Genomic DNA, 19,873 nt, shown 5'->3' on the forward strand with positions numbered 1-19,873 from the left:
TTTTGATTGCCGGCTGCGGGGCGTCGTGTTTGTGCGCCCGTCTTCGTCTTTTGTTTTTTAATAAGATGCCAAATAAGTGTCAGGGAATGTCACACAAGAGTGCTGTGAATGTAGAGTGGAGTTGGGAAGTCTTCTTGGATGCCTTGTGGCAGCGTACCAAGTTGAGTGGTTTCGTACTCCTGACCAGCAGGGGGCAGCACATTAGTGGCCGTTCGTGTAAGAGATCAGATTATCAAGAAGAACAAATGCATTATTTTTTTTTTTTTACATATTGCCTGAAAGAGGCTTTTTAGTTCTGTAACTTCAGCCAGCCTAGCTGCCGAGTCATTGGCTGAGAATGTCGGAATGGGTGGGGGTTGTTATGCAAATTGGAAGCAAGAAGCCAATACGTGACCAAACCACAACTATTTTTTAAAATTTATCTTGAGGGCAAAAAAAATTATGACTGATTTTAAGACATTTTTCAGGTATTTTGCCATCTTTTTTTTTTTACGTTTTCTGATTTCTGATCAGATATGAAAGTCCACCAGCTTACTGCTTACATGTTGTGTGAAACACCATAGATGTGCTAATGAAACTAGCATCAATATCACAGTGGTTAGCTATAAACCTTTAACTCATTCACTGACAATGACGGCTATAGACGTCAAAACTTCATTTGAAGTATTTCTAAAAAAGTTAAACTAATAGAAACAGTTAAAATGAATTTTGGACGTTTATATCCGTCAATGGCAGTGAATGAGTTAAACAGCAAATTTTGAGGAGTGTTTTTTTGCTGGTTTGTAATGGAATCAAATGTAGTCTTAAACCTGCTAGCATGATTTGAACGTAGCTTCACTTCACTCCTCTTTCCCCCATTTGCGACTTATGTATGAGTATTGCCAAAAACGAAATATTATTGGTTTGATGTTGTGTATTTTGAAATGTACAATGTACTCATTCACTGCCATTGACGGCTATAGACGTTAAAAAATAATTTGAACTATTTTTATTAGTAAATTATTTTTCCCACTTTTGTTAACAAGAGTTTGAAAACCTAGAATTTGTTTTATTGTATTACTGTAGAACAGATATAAAAAATAAATGGGATTAATCGTGAGTTAACTAGTTAAGTCATGCGATTAATTTAATTTACCCTTTTTTTTTTTAAATTATCTTTTCTTAAAAAAAATGATTATTAAAATGTTTTCGTAAATTAGGGGCATCAGGCAATTCAAATTTGTAATCGTAATTAATCGCATGACTTCACTAAATAACTCACGATTAATCACAAATCTTACATCTGTTCTAAATGTACAAAAAACATTTTCATACTCTTGTTAACAAAAATGTAAAAAAAAAAGAAAAGTTAAATAGAAATTAATTTTTGACGTCTATAGCCGTCATTGGCAGCGAATGAGTTAAAACGCACGTTAGCTGGGAACGCTCATGTAATATTAAATTTGGTGCATAAGACATTTTTAACAGTGTTTAATCCACACCAAAATAGAATTGTTGCCGTTGATTCAAACTTTCCTATTGAAGTCAGGGATGTTTTTTGAGATGATATCCACAAGATTTCATATTTGTCGCCGCCGCTCCAAATTCTCTCTCCCGACGAACACATCGACGGCGCGGCATCGCATCAAAATGGCACGGCGGGCAATAATGCTGGACGGGGGAGCAAAAGCGTGCACTTTTTTGTCATGTTAATGTGAGCGCATGTGACGCCGGGCAAATAGGATTTACTGTACAGGGCTTCCAATGAAATGGAATTGCGCTCTCATAAAAATGTACTTTTAAAGAAATTGTGTGAGCAACTCTTGGCAGTAAATTAAACTCCTCTGGCAGGATTAGATGGAAAGCGGGCAGCCGAATGAGAATGTGGGACATGGAGAGCTCCCGTTCGCCGAGGTCACGGATATGCTGTAATTCGACACCTCCACGTTTGAGCTTTTATTGCTTGACTTTTTTTTTTTTTTTTTTTGATGAAACAATTGTCAAGAGGGTGATGTGACGCAAAGGTTGCAATGAAGCGCAGACGGTATCAGCATATTGGATTCTTTTTCTTTTTTTTTCAGATCACGCAAGCACAGAGAACTTTTTCCTTTTCATGCCTCGCAACCAAACCATTAGCTTTGGCTTTTTGTGAAAGAAAGTTGAAAGTTTTTTTTTTCCTGAACATTTTTCGGTGAAGTGGAAGAGCAATTTTGGGGAGGATTGTGCGGCACACTGCTATGGAAAGCCGCTTGGGCATTTATTCGATATTCTTGATATCCAGCTTAAGGTACATGCACTAGTGCCTCTTTGTTGCCACTAGTAAGGCAATTCAGTGCACTAGTAGAATGACTTGTGCAACCCTTTTTTCCCTAAAGCTGTTTGACCATTTATTTTTCCATCTCAAGGTCCATCTACAAATATTCACCTTCCTCATTATTCTCGAATTTTGGGATACTAGTAGGCTGACCACGTTACTTACTACTAGTGAGGCAAACCTGTGCACTAGATGACATGTGTGCCACTTTTACCACTAGCAAAGCGCTAGAAGTTAATATGAATAAATTTTTATGTCAATAGTAGTACTAGGAGCACACAACTGTCAACTAGTCCACAGTTTTGCCTCACAAGTAACATAGTTGTTTTACTAGTATGAAAAAATTACCTGTACTCGAACGTAAAAGAGCATACTAGTACTGCACAAGGGCTTTAAAATTGACATCATGAAAAATGTAAATACATTTATTTCCTGTCTAGTCCAGTGCACTAGTAGAATCACTACTCATTACTACTGACATTATATGCATGTGAGGTGCAGGTATTATTTTTGCCCACTTGGGGTCACCATCCACACATGCTGGACCATTGTAACTATGACGATGAATGTGTGTATGCCTTTAAAAGGCGGGTTTACTCATACATTGAGGTATATAGGCCACTATGATGGTGTCAAGTTGAGGCTAACTTTTCATCAATGTATTTTGTTGCCATTTAACTCATTTGGTCCCAAAAACTGATAAATATGTTCTATTTTAAATATTACCAGTGTCCCAAAGACGTATTTACACGTGTTTTTTTTTTGGGGGGGGGGGGTGGACTCTAATGTTTCTTTAGGTAGGTTCCATGTTTTTATAGCAATAGAACACAATATTCGGTGGGCCTTCAGTCAAAATCCAGTCGGGAGCGATGGGGATTGCTTCATTAAAAATGGCTGGGAGTGAATAATAAAGACCATTGTAACTATGACGATGAATGTGTGTATGCCTTTAAAAGGCGGGTTTACTCATACATTGAGGTGGAAGTGAAAATAGCATTAGCCACTGTGATGGTGTCAAGTTGAGGCTAACTTTTCATCAATGTATTTTGTTGCCATTTAACTCATTTGCTCCCAAAAACGTATAAATATGTTCTATTTTAAATCTTACCAGTGTCCCAAAGACGTATTTACACGTGTTTTTTTTTTTTTTGGGGGGGGGTGGACTCTAATGTTTCTTTAGGTAGGTTCCATGTTTTTATAGCAATAGAACACAATATTCGGTGGGCCTTCAGTCAAAATCCAGTCGGGAGCGATGGGGATTGCTTCATTAAAAATGGCTGGGAGTGAATAATAAAGACCATTGTAACTATGACGATGAATGTGTGTATGCCTTTAAAAGGCGGGTTTACTCATACATTGAGGTGGAAGTGAAAATAGCATTAGCCACTGTGATGGTGTCAAGTTGAGGCAAACTTTTCATCAATGTATTTTGTTGCCATTTAACTCATTTGCTCCCAAAAACGTATAAATATGTTCTATTTTAAATATTACCAGTGTCCCAAAGACGGATTTACACGTGTTTTTTTTTTTTTTTTGGGGGGGGGGGGGGGGGTGGACTCTAATCTTTCTTTAGGTAGGTTCCATGTTTTTATAGCAATAGAACACAATATTCGGTGGGCCTTCAGTCAAAATACAGTCGGGAGCGATGGGGATTGCTTCATTAAAAATGTCTGGGAGTGAATAATAAAGCGACTAAAAGAGCACTTGCTAGTTTCCATCCTCTCCATATAAACTACCTCTAATGGATTACAATTCATTTTAACTAGTGAGGGCAAAGAGCATGTTAGTACATGGACCTTAACTCATTCACTGCCATTGACGGCTATAGACGTCAAAAATTAATTTGAACAATTTCTAGTAGTTTAACATTTTTTCCCACTTTTGTTAACAAGAGTATGAAAACCTAGAATTTTTTTATTGTATTAGAACAGATAACATTTGTGATTAATCGTGAGTTAACTAGTGCGATGCGATTAATTCCGATTAAAAATTGTAATCGCCTGGCGCCCCTAGTTTATAATAATATTTTCTTTAACAAAAAATGTGTTGTTTTTTTTTTAAAGAAGAGAATATTAATAATTAGGGGCATCAGGCGATTAAAATATGTAATCGTAATTAATTGCATGACTTCACTAGTTAACTCACGATTGATCACAAATTTCATATCTGTTCTAAATGTACCCAAAAAATATTCTAGGTTTTCATACTCTTGTTAAAAAAAAAGAAAAAAAAAGTCAAACTAATAGAAATAGTTAAAATGTTTGTTTTTTAAAGTCTATAGCTGTCAATGGCAGTGAATGAGTTAAGATGGATATCAAGAAAATCGAATAAAAGCTCCAACAGCTTCCCATTCAGTGCGGCCTCCTCTCATTAGGGCCCACATGCATGGCGGAAGCTCAGCTGGGTTGAGTCCATGCAGGTCATCTGGGACCTGAGCACCTCAAGAGTTTCAAAAAAGAAAAAAAAGAAAGGAAAAAAAAAGCCTTCCTCCTCCATCAAGCCCTAAATCCCACACTCCATGAGTGTGTGGAAAGCCCTCAGTAGATATCCAGCTGTGGCTGCTGATAAGAGCATGGATGAACTTTTAACAAGCTTGCAAAAAGACGTGTTCATTTTCACCCTCTCGTACCCCCTGAATAAAAATGACATTTGGGCTAACTGAAATTTTGTTCATTGCGCTGCTAAACGGTGACGGACGGGAACGTGATGACGCATCTGATATCAAAGCGTGCGCCGCATTCTCAGTCCTGCGTATGAATATTGAAAAGAGGCCTCGCGTTAATCTGTCTTTCAAGTAATCCAAGGGATTACAAGTTTGGAAATGTTCTTAATGGCGGGGATAATGGTTGAATAATTGCTGTTGAATGTCATATCCTGTTCGAAGACATGCTGTATGAAAATAAAAGATTTGATCATGTGGACGTTTAACTCATTCGCTGCCATTGACGGCTATAGACGTCCAAAATTCATTTGAACTATTTCTACAAGAGTATGAAAACCTAGAAAAAAAATTATTGCACATTTAGAACAGGTCAAAAAATGTGTGATTAATCGTGAGTTAACTATTGAAGTCATGCAGTTATCGCCTGACACGATTTAAAAAAAGAAAAGAAAAGATTATTAAAAATTCGGGGCGTCAGGCGATTACACTTTTTAATCGTAATTAATCGCATGACTTCACTCATGATTAATCACTAGTTTTACATCTGTTCTAAATGTACAATTTAAAAAATCCTAGGTTTTCATACTCTTGTTAACAAAATTTAAAAAAAGTTAAACTAATAGAAAAAAACGTCTATAACCGTCAATGGCAGTGAATACGATTTAAATGATTAAAGTATTCCCCCATTGAACATTGCTTAAAAATAATTAACATACCAACCAGACATTGTTTAATGAAATAAAATAGCAACATGTAGCTAATAGCAATAATTGATTTACTAGATGACGCCTTTTTCTTTGCCTTTGTTTGCGTTATTCACTTCCTGAGCGATCAATTGTCACCAATTTCCGACGGACATTTTTTTCCACACAGAATCTGGCTCGCCGATCGACGGCTCATTCAGTCAAGTGGGAAAAGATGTAACAATCTTCACATGCATCAAGACAGAAATCATAAACTTTCGTAGCAATTGCTAATAAATAAATAAATAAATAAATAAATAAATAAATAAGACAAATGATAAACAAATACATTAAATTTTACTACTTTTTGACAAGTGAAAAAAAGGGCCGTTGACATGAAAATATCGTGAGCAAAAAACCCCCCCAAAAAAACAAGCCAGCGACGATTGTTTTGTTTCAAGAAATGGAAGCCTTTCCTTTCCATATTCCGCTCGTGTTTTACTCCTCGACTTGTCGTACTCGCCTTTAACATCGCTTTGTTTTTACGTTCACTTGACTAACACAAACCCTCCTCCTCCTCCTCGTTGCCATTTCATGCATCATTTCTCTGTTTAATTGCAGCTGGCTGGAGCCTTCGCCACCCCCCCCCCCCCCATCCCCACCCCGCCGCTCAACATTCCCGCAGTCCGTTGAAACTCGTCCGCCGTTCCATCAGAAGGGGCGGGCCGGCACCGCTGTTTGGGCACTCCATCATGGGAACGCCACTCTGGATGCTCGCCAAACATCAGCGCCTGGGATGATAAAACAAAACAAGGCAGCGTTGTTGATTTTAACTTGGCTGAGTGAGAAATATGGACGTCTATTGTTTGGACTTCTGGATGGAAATAAACCATTGTCGGTTTGTCGCGCAACAACCACACTTGGGACTGTTCGACTATTGACTATAAGCCTGCTTATTTTTCGCCACGTTGGATGACGTTCAATAGGAATTTGTTTGATTGAATTGTCTAGTGCAACTTTAGTTTGATCTGTGATAACGCTCATACTTTCAATCAGCCTTATCTCAAATCATATTTCCACAGTGAAAACAATGGAAATGGCAGGAATTAGTTCTAGCCTCCAACAAACAATTTGACTTTTTTTTTTAACCCATTCACTCCCAGCCATTTTCACTGAAGCAACCCCCTTCGCTCCCGGCTGTTTTACTGGATTTTGACTGATTTTGCAAGGCTCACAGACTATAGTGGTCTATTGCTATAAAAAAACATGGAACCTACCAAAAGAATGATTAGAGTCTCTTCTTTCCTGAGGAAAAAAAAGTATACAGTATTTCCATCTGTTTCTGTTTTGCAGCAATTAGTATAAGAATATAGCTAAGTTTCATCATTATTCAAAAATCGGTTTAAAACGCTGGGGAAAACAGCTTTTTGCAACATGGCCCTGGTTGATCTCTTATACTCTGCTGCTACCTGTTGGCCATTTTTTTTTGTAATAACTACCATTGCTTTAAGCGACCTCTAAAGGTCAGAGGCTGCATCAAAGCCTTCTGTATGCTCTAGCCCCCCCCCCCAAAAAAAACACACACACATAAAAAAACATATAAATATGTTTTTGGGACACTAGCAATATTTAAATTAGAACATATTTATACGTTTTGGTAACAAACGAGTTAATGAGGAAAAATAGCACCCTGTAATAGCGTACTTAATATTAAAAAAAATGTTGGGGTATTGACGGACATCTCCGCTAATTGTCTCAGCTCCTCGCAGAGGATTAAGAATATATGATAAGTGTACTGTTATATCTTCTCAAATAAACCTTCTATTGCTGCCATTACATTTCCTTATCAGACCAGTTGTGTTTCATTTGAGCAGAAACCGTTTCACATATACAGTAATCAGCAGGGGATGTGTTCATATTTGCAATTGTAAGCATGATCATGAGTAAAAAGCTAAAGCGGGACATTTCTAGGCCACACATGCACTGGAAACTACACGCAACGGGCTTATCTGTTTCACGACCAGGCCCTGCATCTCTCAATCACACACACACACACACACATGCAACCCACCGAGGTATCCAGAGTAATTATCAGGCTGTTAATGATTGCCGAGCATCAGCAGAGCTCCAGCCATTCATTACAGGGGCTTCTTCAGACCCTTACCAGTCCCAGGAGGTTGCTTATCACACTCCCCACCATTTGACGCGTTTAGCACAAAGCGATTAAGCCACATGCACACACACAAAAAAAAAAATGCATGTGAAGTTTGCTAAACTCCTCCCACCCGCAATGGTTGTGTATCATTCTGGGAGATTTTTCAACTACATCACAACTCTCGTGCTAATGCTTGTTTTGCGTGCGAAACGAGGGGCTGCAGGTTTTTCACATTTAATTCAAGCCGGCCAACACATTTCATCTTGTACAAAGGCACACCAGAGGTGGTAGTTAAGAGGCAAGAAAAGACAGGTTTATTTTTATAGTGCCTTCCTGACATGAGGCAATGCAAAGTGCCCAAGAGTGGCAGTAAAATTGCACTTAAAAAAACAACAACAACAATGCCAAGGCAGGCAAATGAACAGAGATTAAAATTACGTAATGGGCTGAATATATGGGAGGTGGTAAAAAAAATCATACCGCGAGCATCACTTTCAAGTGCGGCATTTATTTCCCCCGTATTTTCTCATTATATCTTGTTGACATATATCGTTTGGGCTTTAATTACGGACTTTTTTCTTTTCTTTTGAAAGGTATGTGTAAATAGGGTAGCTCTCTGAAATGCTTCGGACAACTGAGACAGACACACTCGCACGCGTCGACGGGAACGCGCAGCCGAGGGGCACAAGGGCAAACACCGGAACGCTGCCCACACGTCGCGAAAAGCAACCAGAAAATCATCTCCCAAATTAGTTGTTTTTCTAAGCGAATTGAGTTTTTATTTGAAATCTCTGAAATTGGTCAAAGATACCAAAGCACAAAAAAAATATGGGTATATAAAATAATTCCCTACTGAATTGTGTAATGTCTAAGATCGAAATGTGTTTTCCTCCCTTGTATATTATTTTCATTTCATTTGAATTTTTATTTATTTATTTATTTATTTTTGCATACTTCTGTAATTTGTTATTCCTTATTATGGATGCTTTTGTCATTCTATTATTGATTGATCCTTTGGCTTTTGTGATGTTAAATCATATTTGTATTGATTTGTTATGATATTTGATGTTCATTTTGGCAATCTCCCTATGTTGTTTTCATTCATGCAAAGAATAACTTTACTGTTGCGATGTTTGTTTTTGTGAATTAAAATAAAGATTAAAAAAAAACATAACGGAAACAGCGCAAGTTTGTGACACACGGAAGCCGGAAGTCCCGCCTCCTTTTACGTTCAAGAGATCATTTAATAGTAGGAAAAGGTTAATATTTTTGCTTAGACTGAGAGATAACAGTTCTAAATAAATATATTTTTTCAAAAAAATCATAATGTTTATTATTGATATCATGCACGAATCTAAATTTTATTTTGGGAGTCTTCCGTTTCAGTTTGGCGTTATGTTTTTCGAATATGAAGTTAGAAATTCCCATTTCTCTGAACGCACCACACGCAATTGACAGCCACCTGTTGTAGGAAGTCAAAAGTGAAATGAATGTTCCGTGGCATGTGTGCCTTTAACATGATTCAAAGCACGTTATTGCAGTAATAAAATACCTTATTTTTCGAAGAAGACATTATGAAAGAAGAGGAACTTGAACTGGACTGGAGTAGTAGTGGCTTAGTAGTGTCAAGTAAAGCTGACGGCCATCAACCTGAGAGTGGCTTCAATCAATCGAACATGGTAAGGAAGCTTCATGACTCCGAATGATACGCAAATTAGCCTGAAATTCAAATTTAAATATTGTGTGCGTAACATTTCAAAGCCTGCTTGATACATGAAACCAGAAAGATGTTTTAAAAACGATTCCAAGTATCACTTTTTTTTGCGATAAATATGAAGAAAGTTATTAAAACAGGTGAAATGAATCAATTACTTATTTTTAATTCTAAACTAGTGAAGGCTTTAGCTGTATACATCGATTTTCATATCCCCTTAAATTCATTATTTCTTTTGAGGACGCTTGCTAGACAAAGAAACAAACGACATATCATGTTTTTTTTTTTATTCATTACAAAATTGAATGAGAACATTTGGCAGAAAACAACATGCATTAAAAACACTCTTAACTCCATTGAAATGGCTTTAAGGAAATGTTTACTGGACAACTTTTCAGGTTTGCAAAAATGTTGATTTATTTTTATCTTAGACAATAGACATTTTAAAATGATTATAAAAATTTAAACTGCCAGGGTCATCAGCATGTGTTAAAAAAGTTAAATGAAAAGTTAAACTAGTAAATAGCTCCATCAAATTCAACCCTTCCATCAGGTGGTAGCAAATCCAATTTTCGTCAGAAGCTTTTTTTTTTGGGGAGGCGTTGTCGGGTAAAACGGCCTCCCTAATGGTGGCGAGCGAAAATGTCCTCATGTTTCTCACCCATAATGGGATGTGCCTCGCACTGCACAATAGTTCCATTAAACGCCAGGTCAGGAGCAGGAAGTTGAACGCTTTGCCGAGAGATGGAATTTCAGCTGCCCGAGATTAAAAGCCCACAGCACCCAGGGCCGGTGGAAGTGGAAACGAATGAGAAGAGGGGGTCGGGGGGAGGGAATAAAATGGTGGACGAGGAAGCGCGGGAGCAAGATGGAGGCGACGGACGGCGAAAGTGTCAGTTCCACTGTAAATAAGATCTCCCAATAGGGTGCTTGGCTCCAAACTGCCTTTGTCTGGCTTTTAATGGTTTACAGGGCTGGGAGAGACAGATTAGAGCGCAACGAAATATAGGCTTTGTCTTCAGGCCCGATTTATCTCCCACCCCAGGTCGGAACTTTGTTTTCCTGGGGGGACCTCCACTGTGTTGAGGTGCAAAACTATTGTCGTTCCCCAGTTCCTGTCCCCTGCATTGATTTTGAATTTCCTCGAAAGATTACCTTAAGCATTTAATTAATAGGCCTATATACTGTACTCGTATTTAGCTCAACAAGGTTAGCGATAAATTCAATTTTTTTTGCTATTGCCATGTTACTGCAAAACTATTATTATTTATATATATATATATATATATATATATATATATAGCTTTTTACTACAGTTAGGAAAAGCTTGACTTCCATGACTTGCTATCAGTAGAGTAACGACAGCAGGAAAGGTGGGAGTGGTGTGTTAGCAGGTGAGCTGGCTAGCTAGCAGTAAAACAAACAAAAAAGCTAGCTAACAGTAATTGTTAGTAGCTGTTAACTGTAACCACCAGATCGCTGTAAATGACATCATCATAGCTAACGAAACAACAAAAGACTTTAAATGTTGTCAGGCATTAAATACAGACTATCAATAATTTAAAGCCCTAGTGTGCAATAAGTGACCACGTTGCTACATGTTAGCCTCTTGTAAGTTGAGACTTCAGCCATGAAATATAATTAGTGATGACTAGACCTATGATTATATTAAAACATGTACGTTGATGTGATGGAACATATTTTTTCTTGCATATTATTGAAATCCATAGAATTATTAGTTCACCATTAGATGGCGCTAAAAATACACACTGGGGCTTTACAGCTTATTGCTGTTGTCTGTAATGCTCACTTGCTCACACTCTCACGTCACTGCTGTTTTCCCACCAAGATTTCAACTGAAGTTGACTTTTTATGTATTATTTTTTTTGGCCTTTGTCATGTCGGGTGTCAAAGTTAAAGGATGTCAGAAAAATACATACTCACGTAAAGTACAGATGCGTGAAAAATCGACTCAAGTACACCACTGGACAAGATGGACGTGACTTGCGTACTCTGTGTAAGGTTCATTAATCAAAGTGCAGCCTGGAGGGAAACATATTGCGCCACATCAATTTTCAAAGCACGGAAGGCTGAGGGAAATGATTAATATATTTCCATGAAGAAACAGGTTAAGAGGCGTCCGTTTCTATCGGACAACAAATCAATCAGAGGTTATGTATGGTTGACTCATTGTCCATTCATCCTTTTTTGTTTGTTTGCTTGTCCTCGTTAGGGTCACGGCTGAGCTGGGGCCAAACCTATGCAAGCACAGGGAGGACACGCAGACTACACAAAAGGTAGGAGTCGAACCCCAAAACTCAAAACTGAGGCCGAGTGCATACAGACTTACTCGTCCCGTTATTCCTAAATATGGCATTCTGGTTAATATTGTGTTAGTTAAAGCAGCAGAATTCAGCAGTTTTTTTTTCTTTTTTTTCTTCTTCTTTTTTCCTGGAGAGCTCAGTATTGTTCATTTGGTAATTTTACCGATTTGACATGCCATCATCATTGCTCTTTTTTTTATTTTTTATTTTATTTATGTATTTATTTTTGTGTGTGTGTGTATTCATTAGTTCACCTAAAACCTATTAAAAAATCCCATACCGTTCACCTAAACCGAACACTTCCAGCCAGAGTTGTGAGGCCGTCAGGAGACCCGAGGAAGGATCAAAGAAAGGAAAGTGAAATCCAGCACCGACCAGACACCAGAATTCAGCAGTTTTTATCAATATCAGAAGGCGGCCATTTTGCCACTTGCTGTCGAGTGAAAATGACATCACAGTTGTTCAAGGCGCAGGCAACGACCAATCACAGGTCGCCTGTTTTCTGAAGCTGAGCTGTGATGTCATTTTCGCTCAACAGCAAGTGGCAAAATGGCCGCCCCCTGAGATGGATAAAAACAGCAGAATTTTGCTTCATAACTCGTATTCCACAACCGTAATATTAATCAGAATGTTATGTTTGGACTAGTGAGGTCACATATAACATATCGTTGTCAAGAAATGTTTCAGTTTGACTTCCACTTTAAAAGCAGCACTCTTGAAACTAGTCTCATCATTGGGGAATTAAATATGTTTTACATTCTCCTTCCTTGGATGTAAAATTGATGAGGGTTGTCATTTACATACTGGCATTTAAAATCGGGGTGTCATTGATAATGAGCACGCATGTTTGAAGTAGTTCTTTATTAGAGCACGCGATCGGCCACGCTTTGATGCGGCTTGGCACAACACACAACAACAAATTGGGCGGATAATGGCGCTCGGAGAAGGACCACGGAGTTCAGTCAATGTATTCGTTTCATCCGAGCGGTAACAAGGGCCTCTTTTTGATGTATCGCACCCTAAAGAAGCGTTTGATGCACGCTAATGATTAATGGCGCGCGTATGGCACTGCATGTTGTTGTTGTTAATCGAACCCGTGCCTACCATAACGGGCTGGCTTGTAGCCTTATCCAGCATGATCTTTACAGCATTCACCTCAACTTGAACGCTTCTGTTTATTTACCTCTCTTAATTGTCCAAATATATGAAGAGCAAACATTTGTGAATGCGGTGGTGGCGTCAACAACGGGCACCTGCGTGTTTTTGATGGCGGCATGCTAATGAAGCGGATGCGCCTTGCAAACGAGAAGAGAGGCCTAATTAATTTTCAGATTTGAGCTTTGATGTGTCTAATTGCTCTAAGCTTCCCGACTTCATTAGTCAGCGAGCGGTCTCGGCGGACGGAGGAGCCGGGTCCCTGTGGTTAGCGAGGGGTGGTATACCTGTGTATTTTTAGGCCCTGCTATTTATTATTAGAAGCGCTGTGGATGCTTTTACATCTCTGACAAATCTTAAACAAATAACAATTGATCTCGACGGAATAGACGCTGTGTTTCAAATTATTAGGCTCATGCTGTTTTTGTATTTCATTTTTTTCCTGATATGTATCTACAAAGCATCTCCGTCGCTGAGATCCTGGCTATATAATTTGATTGCAATTTAATGTGCAATTATTTTTGTGAGGGTTCTCTTCCCATGCATTTTTTTTTTTTTTAAACACACGCAATGAAATAATGAGATGCAAACATGTGGACCACACTTCTTAAGCATTGATCTTATCTAGACCGATTAAATGGGCAGATTTTGTTGTTGTTGCTGCTTCATTGTTTTTTTTTTTGCATATCTTAATAAGACAAAATCATTTAATTCAAACCCACTCTCCTGCCCCAAAAAACAAAACGACAAATCAGCAAAAAAAGTGGCATATTTTTGCCGATTATTTTTTTTTTTACTCTGTTGTAAATTAACTCTTTTACTGCCAAAGACGTTAAATGACGTTCTGCAAAAACCTACGGAGGAGCGCCAAAGACGTTAAAAGAGGTCCTCCCATTTATTTTTTATTTTTTTTGAAACGGGTGCTGGGAAGGCTTGCGGAGCTGTCCTGAAAGTTTTAAGCAGGTCTCGTGAGCCTAAATATTTTTGGCCCCTAGAGGGCAGCGATGACTCTCTTTTGACAAGATCGGGTGGGCGTCAGTAGAGGCGGAGCTAGAGCGTCGAGCAGGAGATCAGAATGGAAAACAAAGGAAAAATGGCGGCCGGTCGCGAGGAGCTCACGCCAGAGCCGTTTTTTTCAAAGACCAAAAGCATCGCTAAAAGAGCACATTGTTGACGACGATGATCATCATCGATGATGAAGATGATGGTGACTCCGTGGTTGGAAAGCATTGACGCGGCAGTAGAAGACGTTAGATGGAGCTAGATGGAGGAGGGAACGGGCAATGGCGAGCGTTTGCAAGCAGCTCTACACTTACAAGACAAAAGGCATCGACCAACGCTAAAAGAGTACATTGATGACGACGATGGTCATCATCGATGATGATGAAGGTGAATCCGAGCTTGACGGCGAAATTGGAACCGCTGACGCGGCGGCTATGACGGTGTCGTAACGCGGAGCGCAACCGAGCACGCACATGCGGACGTTCGATTGGACGACGGAGAGTGCCCCGAGTCCAATGCATATTCATCGGAGGAAGTGTGTACAGTCTGCTACTTGCTTTTTATTCCCCGGAAAAAAAGGCCGTCAAGAAAGTGTAACGTTTGCACGCAAAACGGACCAATGCGAAAGTGAAAGTAAACTGTGTGCGAGTCCTGGCGTCTCCTTGTACGCAGGAGAGCGTTACAAAAAGAAAAACTGTATTTGAAACATCCACATAATTGTAAGTAGTACCACAGTTGCACACATTTGTAAATAGTTTGCGAAATTGTTTTGTCAAATTGTTACACTGTTGAATGGAAATAAACGCATTTTGCAATCAAAAAACACTTTTTCATTGTTGGTGAAAGCGTTTTACAGAAGTAAAGCACTATTTAGGTGTTTGTGGCATCATTCATGGACAAAAAGAAGTGTACAATTCACTAGAGTGCATGAAATAACATCGTGTCACAAAAAAAGTTCTTTTTCTCTGTTTTTTGTTTCAAAACAGAGAATTTCGGTGAAAGTAACCATTTTCTATTATGATTACTGAAGAACGGAATAAGGTAGAAACAAACTTTTTTTTTCTGATGAAAGATGAGAGTCCAACCTTTCATTTGGTAGGATGTGTGTTTCCATAGTCCAAACACAACATTTTCTGTGGACCTTGAAAGATCACTCAAAATGCTTAAATCGGCTGGCACTGGCGACAACCCGTTTTTGAAAACGTCTGGCAGTCAAAGAGTTGAACATATCTGAAAGTAAAGTAAATACATTTTCTGCCTGTCATTTATTTATTATTTTAAAAGTGCATTGTGCCATTTAAAAAGGTAATGTTAAAGCTTTTTTTTTTTTTACTTCATGCATGCTCCACCAATGCACAGATGAGTACGAAGAGCCCTGACTGTTTTACTCTGACAGCATCTATCAGCTTTTATCTTCCCTTTATAGCAGAGTGTGCGGACCCTGCACACTACACAGTTTCTTTGGGGAGGGCAGGGGCGGAGTTTTTCTTACCTCTTTTGAAGTCACGTCTTCGTTTGTCAACTGTGGCTGTCGCGCACGCGCACCATGAACGAGCCTGACACAGATGCTGCAGTTGCGCTTTGGGCCAGAGGTGGCTGGCAGTCACGAGTAAAAAAACTGACAGTTATTTTATTCATTACTTTTTTTTTTTAATTAATTGGACATTTAATCGGTTATTGGAATTAAATTCTGCCAATTATCGGAATCAGCGTCAGCCTAAAAAAATCCATTATGGTCGACCTAAGGCCATAGTTAGGGTGTTGCGACAAAGCGAGGGCCACTCGACCAAATGCTACTTCTCCGCCGTTTGTTTCATGCTGGGTGAAAGCAAAACATAATCACTCTCATATGTGAGCTGCTGTCAGCCACAGCTCACACCCAGTCACTCACACATAGATTTGCCGATCCCTGAGATATTGTCAGCTTGAAATGACTTCTGTTCTTTCGATTACAACGCCAGTCCAAAAGATTACTGCGCCAAATTCTTGCTGACGGCGCAGCCGCGTTGGGACAAAGCATCCGGAACTTCGTCCATCTGGACCATCCAAGTAGCGCAGCATTCATCAGTGTTGGAAAATCAGTCCAAGAACCTTTAATTTCTCTTTTTTTTGATTTGCTTTCAGCTGTCAAGTGATGATTCACTACTTCACTTTGAGAATTCTAAAAGCTTTAATTGCAGTGTGACCTCAGACAGTGCAGTTCAGCGAACAATGCTCAAATGAATCGTGTCATGCAAGTCAGGTGTCTTATCAATGTGCTATTTCACTTCACTGTTCTGATAAGCACGGAAAAAGTAGCAGGCTGCCACCTCGCTTGCGTTGTTGTTTTCCACGGAAATTATTTTACACAACGCTACACGGCGTGGCTCAAAATGGGTCTTGTTTTTGTTTTAGGAAGTTTTGGCAGAGGGGCAGATTAGCATTAGACGTCAGATTTGGAAAAGGCAGCATGAAGTTAAATCTATATATGTACAAGTATATCTTTGGAGCTGATAAGCAGACTGTGCTATCTGTGGCACATCAGCGGCAAACATCGCCGTTGCCCAGGCGAGAACCTGCTCATCTAAGCGATTTGGAATTCCCATTGACGCTCAAAAGATAATCAGCTTACGAACGTTGTTTTAAGATGTATTTATACTCGCGTCTGCGTCCTGGATTGCAGTTTGCCGTTAATAATGCTTTCTCCTATTGGGCTAAATCACACACCGCATTAATTCATGCATCCTAAGGCTTCAATTAATTTAACCAGAACAACATATTATGTATAGAAAAAAAAGATGCTTAATTATGATGTCACGCTTTGGGAAGTCCTTCAAAAGTTTCCTCAAGGATGCCATCTCGTGCATTTGTAATCTACATGTTCCATGCTCAACCCCAGACAATAATTTAGATGCTGTTGAGCCGTTGTATATCACCTCCAGTGTAATGTTGAAGGAATTTATTGATTTCACCCTTGAATGGTGCTGAATATTCAGCTGTGTACAAGCACTTTAATACAAATCAGGGTCCTTTCAACAAAGAAGCAATTTTGTAAAAATGCAAATGATACAGGTGACCTTGCCAAGTGTGGAAATGAGTGCAAAAAGGTGCGAACAACTGAGGCGACCGAAGCGAAAATATTCCTTCGAGGCAACCGGGATGTCTTTATTCTTTTTTTAATTTTTTTTATTTTTTATGGAGAGATCAGTATTGTTCATTCGATTTGACATGTCATCATTGCTCTCTTTTTTTTATTTTTAAAAAATATATATTTTATATATATAATATATATCGTCGTCGTCTAATTTTCCGGAACATGAATGATCGTGAGCGTTTTGGTATTGACATATTTTAATGCAGCTGCATCGCTCCCAGTCGAAACGGTATCATCTGCATAGAGAGGCAGTATGCTGCTTAAGAAAAAAAAAAAAAAAACACTAGTCAATAAAAATGTGCTTGTGAATAATGGATGAGGGTGTGAAAGAAAAGGGAGAGGTGATGTATGAGTGGGTGTATTTGTGTATGGCGAGGGATTCATGCGACAGGGAGTAACGGCTGTTGCCATTAACATGCAGACATTACGAACAAAGATCCGTCTTATCCAGTTGGCCTTGGTCTTGGATTTTCTGCCGCATCAGCCAGCAAAGCTTTGTTTGTTTTTGGGCAGTACGGCGAGCCAGATGCACGGTGGCAAAAATTCCAACAGGTTTGATCAAACACAACAAAAGTTTCAAAACGAGCAGGTGTGTGCTGCATTTCTCCAATAAAAGACAATTCAATACGTATCTTGATACTATATATATAAATTACTACAATCCTGCCTAGAAGTGGACGACCTTCTAAAAATATCAGCAAGAACCACAAGAAAAATGATAATTCAGGTAAAAAGCCAACTCGAACATTACATCGAGGGATTTGCAGACCTCTTTTGCTGCATCTGGGACACATGTGCATGGTTCAACAATCAGAAGAAGAGTCAATCGACAAGGCTTTCATGGAAGGCTTGCTGGGTAGAAGCCGCTGCTCACAAAAAAAGATCAAAACTACCCATCTCAACTTTGCCAGCGAGTACCTGGACAACACTGAAGCTTTTTGGAAGTCCCTTCTGTGGACAGATGAGTCCAAAATTGGTCACAACTAAAACAGTCATGTTTGGTGAAAAGTCAACACTGCATACCAGCAAAAGCACCTTCACCCTAGAGTGAAGCAGGGTGGTGAGAAAGTTCTGGGATGGCTTTTCATTCTCAGGACATGGACAACTCCACATAGTCCAGGGAATCTTGAATTCAGAGGAATATTGTGAAATCCTGGAACATAACCTGAAGCCGTCTTTTGTGAAGTTACAGCCTGGTAGACGATGGACCATTCAACATGACAATAAACCAAAGCATTCCAGCAATACAACCAAGGAATAGCTGAAGAACAACAAGATTCATGTTCTGGATGTGCCCAGTTAAAATCCTGACTTAAATTCTTTTAAAATACTGTGGCGAGACCTGAAGCGGGCAGTTTATGCTAGACGCCCATCCAACTTCTCTCCACTGGCTGCATTTTGCAAGGAAGAGTGGCAAAAATCCCCCCAAAGTAAATGTGAAAGGCTGATAAATCACTAAAGAAAGTGTTTGGATGAAGTTCTCATTGCAAAAGGAGGTGCAATGTCCGATTAAGTGAGAGGTTAACATGCTTTTGCACCCATGAAATCTGAGTTTTTCTTAAATCAACAACTTTTGTTCAAGAATGAATGACAATATTATCATTATTTTTGTTCAAGTCCCTTATTTTCAATAATTTATAGATTTGGGTATGACTAAATATTTAATAAGGTTATTTGGCCAATTGATTAGGTACGCCCAGGATTCTCGCCACTTTGCTCGCCCAGGGCGGCGGCCATCTTGGCCAATTAATTACGTACGCCAAGGACTCTCTCCCTCGCCCACCCGGGTCGGCGGCCATCTTAGCCAATTGACTACTACTAAAATTACTACAAGTACTACTAATACTACTACTTCTACTACTACTACTACAAGTACTTGCTTACTACTTACTACTATACTACTTCTACTATTGCTACAAGTACTACATACATGCGTCTTTCCACCTTGCAAGAGTCAGCAGTTCCATTCAAAATTTCCGCGGGAATTTTTCTAGTTTTAATATTTTATACAAAAAGTCTGACCATGCCTGTAGGGTTCACAAACTTTTGAGCAGCGCTGTATATATTTTATGAAATTTTCTTGAAATCTACTTAGGTGGTCACCAGTTTACTTGGGTGGCCCACCCAAGTATTAACATGGTGTGGGAAACACTGTGTATGAATTGGGATGATAAATAAAGTCCTACAATATCTTTCCGAGTCGTCTTCCTGTTTTTAGACTAGGTGCCATTGATTTATCCTATTCCTTGGATAGAAGCAGAAAAAAACAAGAAATTAGAGTATATATGTACAGTATATGATATGAAAGTGATGCGTAGGAGTTGTGGCACCAACCTCATTTAATTGCTCTGGGGAGTAAAAAAACGAATGCAGAAAGTCTGGAATAAATTCATCCAAAAAAGGTGCATCACGATGGAGTGGTTTATCTTACAAACTGGCAATCAAATTCATCTCTTTTGAGCGCGTGCTTCAGGGGAATCCTGACCTTGTGACGAGTGAATGAGTACTAATTTGGCTGCCAATTAGACTTTACTGAGAGAAATTGCTATCAAACTATTTTCGCTGCAATTCAGCCATACTTGCATGGGTAAATATTGCAAACGTTACTGCGGCCAACACGCAAAGCAAGGAGCGGCTCCTTGGAAATGATAGGTTTTGAACGCCACGTTGCACAAATGACCGGTATTATAGCAACGGCACGGAATAAACGAGGGGTGTGGGTGGAGAAGAGGGAGGTGTGGAGGGGCGGATC

The 19,873-nt window shown here is 39.2% G+C and overlaps 1 protein-coding gene and 1 long non-coding RNA gene across 4 annotated transcripts in view; both read left to right on the top strand.

The window, feature by feature from the left end:
* The window catches only part of arap2 (ArfGAP with RhoGAP domain, ankyrin repeat and PH domain 2), a 140,036-nt gene extending 131,166 nt beyond the window's left edge, over nt 1-8,870 (top strand). Inside the window, exon 35 of the transcript XR_013288322.1 lies at nt 6,260-8,870. The gene's annotated coding sequence lies outside the window, so the exon portion shown is untranslated. The remainder of the gene's footprint in view (nt 1-6,259) is intronic.
* Nucleotides 8,871-9,180: 310 nt separating this feature from the next.
* Nucleotides 9,181-19,873, top strand: part of LOC144034927 (uncharacterized) — a 55,277-nt gene continuing 44,584 nt past the window's right edge. For all 3 annotated transcript variants that reach the window (XR_013288324.1, XR_013288325.1, XR_013288323.1), the window contains exons 1-2: nt 9,181-9,472; nt 11,741-11,804. This is a non-coding gene — a long non-coding RNA (uncharacterized LOC144034927). The remainder of the gene's footprint in view (nt 9,473-11,740; nt 11,805-19,873) is intronic.

This window comes from Vanacampus margaritifer, chromosome 15 (genome assembly GCF_051991255.1).
Source record: "Vanacampus margaritifer isolate UIUO_Vmar chromosome 15, RoL_Vmar_1.0, whole genome shotgun sequence".
In the NCBI taxonomy this organism is placed as follows: domain Eukaryota; kingdom Metazoa; phylum Chordata; class Actinopteri; order Syngnathiformes; family Syngnathidae; genus Vanacampus; species Vanacampus margaritifer.